At 33.1% G+C, this 3261-nt stretch overlaps 1 pseudogene across 1 annotated transcript; it reads left to right on the top strand.

Moving 5' to 3' along the window:
* Window positions 1-1221: 1221 nt before the first annotated feature.
* On the top strand, window positions 1222-1849 carry LOC309800764 (developmental pluripotency-associated protein 3-like; annotated as a pseudogene). The gene has a single exon. The product of its transcript is annotated as a developmental pluripotency-associated protein 3-like (transcript).
* Window positions 1850-3261: the final 1412 nt, after the last annotated feature.

Raw genomic sequence — 3261 nt, 5'->3', positions numbered from 1 at the left:
AAGCTTGACATTAGCTGTAGATATTTGTGGTTTTTCTTTGTCAGATTAAAAAAGGTCCCTTCTATTCCAAGTTTGCTGAGAATTTTGTTTTAAATCATGAATGGATGCTGAATGTTGGCAAATACTTTTCCCTCACCTATTGCTATGATCCTTTGTTTTTGTCTTTGTTAACTGTCTTAAGATAATGAATTACACTGATTAGTTTTCTAATGTACTAGCCTTGCATTCCTAACATAACTCTCCTGATTGTGCTATTTTGTTTGTTTTTATATATTATTTAAATTTGCTAGTATTTCATTAAGATATTTTACATCGATTTTTATGTCATATTGTTCTTCTTATTATTATTATTTCTGCCTTTTGTGTCAAAAGATGCTGGCCTCCTCAAGTGAGTTGAGAAGGGCTGCTGTCTCTTAAATTTTCTGGAAGACATTTTTAAGAACTGGCATTAATTCTTCCTTAAATGTTTGGTGTAATTCACCAGTGAAGTCATCTATGCCTGACATTTTCTTTTTCAGAAAGGTTTTAGCTACAAATTTAGTAATGAACTATGGAAATGATCTCTGAAAGTATAGTCTTGTAGCTACAAATTTAGTACTACTCATGTTATCTATTTCTTCTAGGATGAGTTTAGGTAATTTGAGTTTTTCAAGGAATTGATCCATTTCATCTAAGTCGCCAAGTAATAATACTATACATTTCCCTCCCATCTTGATGTAAGTGTATTCTTCAGATTTGATAGGTTGTCTTTTCATTTTCATTTAGTTCAAAATGTTTTCTATTTTTCTTTGAGACTTCTGCTTTGGTCAATGTAGTATTTTGTAGAGTTTTGCTTGCTTTTTAAAATATTTATAGGTGTATCTGATATCCTGCTATTTTTTTATGTTTAATTCTCTTTTTGTCAGAGAATATTGTCTGAGTAATTTTAATTCTTTGAAATTCAATAAGATTTGTTTAGTGACCTAGAATATGATCTAGCTTGGTAGACAAGGGCATTGCTAAATCATGTGGGTCAAGTCTTCCTTGTGTGTTACAGTTTTATGATGTGGAGGATATTTAGAATCTGGGTATTCTGCCTCTAAATGCCAGTAGTTTATAAAAATTATTTTGCAACCAAGTTTTCCTCAGAAATTTTTAGATGCCTGTTGGGAGCAGCAATGCTTCCTATTGAAAATAACTAATTTAAAGAATCATGGGTTGGATTCTTCTCTCACCTCCATGTGCCAGCTTGGATTTTTCTCCCTCTTTCTTAGCTCTGTAGTTCTTCCAGGCTACTTTGTAGCAATTTGATTCTAAAGCATCACCTTCCACTGGAACCCAAAGGTCTGGGGGAGCTTCAAGCTCCCAATGGATTCATATGAGGTTAACCCAACCTGGAGCCTGAAGCCTTGAGTCTCCTCAAATGTTCATTGATGAAAATTCCCAGGCAATTCCAGTTGCCTCTCAAACTATGTCTGAAGTGTTAATAAAGAACCTCAGTAACTTGATGCTCAACCCTAGTATCAAATTGCCCTTCATTCTACCAGAATATCTACCTCAACCTACTGGGCAGTTACTTGGTGAAAACATACCCTGTAGGAGAGGGGTGAGGACCATGTTAACTGATCAGAGAGATAAGATGGAGTGACTGATTCAATCTATTAAAAAGTGCTACTGCAAAGGAGTTTCTCCATCTGACTCTCAAAGAGAACCACTGCAGAACGACATTGAGACTCCCTCAAGAGTGCAAAGGTTTAGATGCAGCTGTCGTTTTTGCCAGTCTCATAGAGATCCTTCTGAGGATAATTATGAGAATTATTACACCAATAAGTATTACAGTAATTATGACATGGAGTTGGATGAGCCATAAACCTCATTCTTGTACTATTCTTTCTTGCTGGCAATTTTAGGTTCATCATGAAGCAGCTTGGGAAAGATTGTGTACCAATATTTTGATAACCTATATTATAAGTTCTGTGATGTCTTTTTTTCTTGCATCTCTTTTCTACCTTAATACAGTAACTTATAAGGAATCTATATAGCTTGCATTTGAATGACTTGAATATACTTTAGTTCCACTTTGTGAAACAAATTAACTTGTGTGGAAGGAATGTGAAGAAAACATTGGGTGGCTTGTCCACGGCATTGTTAGAAGAGCATGTTGAATTGTAATAAAAATTTTTGATGTCCTATTTCAAAAAAAAGAAAGAAACATGAATATTACAATTATTTCATAAATTAGATATTTTAGATTTACTTGCTCTCAATCCTATTTAAACCATCATAAAATGTGATAATTATTAATTCATTTTACTTTAGTCAAATGTTAAAAATGTAAAATTCAGGATAAAATTACTTAGTAAATTGGTGTTTTAACGTAGTGTTCTGTCTCTGTGAGTATGTGTGTGTATGTATGTGTGTGTGTATGTACACTAGTATAAGTTAATCATTGTCCATATTGGATATTTTGTTTTTTCTTTCATTGTATTCATCTAGATTTGCAGAATTAATAACATCTGCACAAAAATTGCAAAGAAATTCCTTCCTTGTGTTTATAACTTTTATTGTGATGAAATTGATGTGGATCCCTTAAAGGAAATAATTACTTCTTAGTTTTTATCCAAGGGAATGTGTCCTGAGCAAGTGTCTCTTGATTGGTGGTGGTGGATGAAGTGTGAGCCCTTTGAAAATCACTTCATAGTAGCTTTTGAAGTAGCAATTTCGACCACCTGCACTGGACCATCTGAACCCATCATTATTTCTGCTCTGTGAAGTAGGTTGTCATTATGGTTCACACAAACACATTTCTGTTTTTTCATAACTAGATCAGTTCACCTGGGACAAAAAATAGGAGAAATCTTCTGTACAGAAATCCTTCATGCAGAGAGGATAGCTTGATTAAATATTATTATTAATGGAATTTAAAATTTTTTCTCTTATTTTTCTGTCCAATAAATGCTGTTCCTATTTCCTTTACTGAGGTAGAGGACTGTGATTTGAGAAGTCACAAACAGTTCATCCCTTGGTTGAGATAAGTACACCTTCATAGCTTGTTGTATCAACTTTGTACTCATAGAGTTGGTAATAACTATTTGTAACTGATTGATAATAAGTGATAGACATGTTTTTGGTAATTTTCTCAAATTTAAACTACATAAAGTAGTGTAAGAACAAGGTCCCTGGTGAATATATAAATTATTTTTTTGAAAATAAGTTCAATTGAACCAGTTTTTCTCAACTTCTCTAATAAATCAAACAACCCAAATCAATATTATTATGTCA

This window comes from Mesoplodon mirus (genome assembly GCF_964341445.2).
Source record: "Mesoplodon mirus genome assembly, chromosome: 3".
Lineage (NCBI taxonomy): Eukaryota > Metazoa > Chordata > Mammalia > Artiodactyla > Ziphiidae > Mesoplodon > Mesoplodon mirus.
Note: the sequence above shows the minus strand (reverse complement) of the source record. Positions and strands in the feature narration are given on the sequence as shown.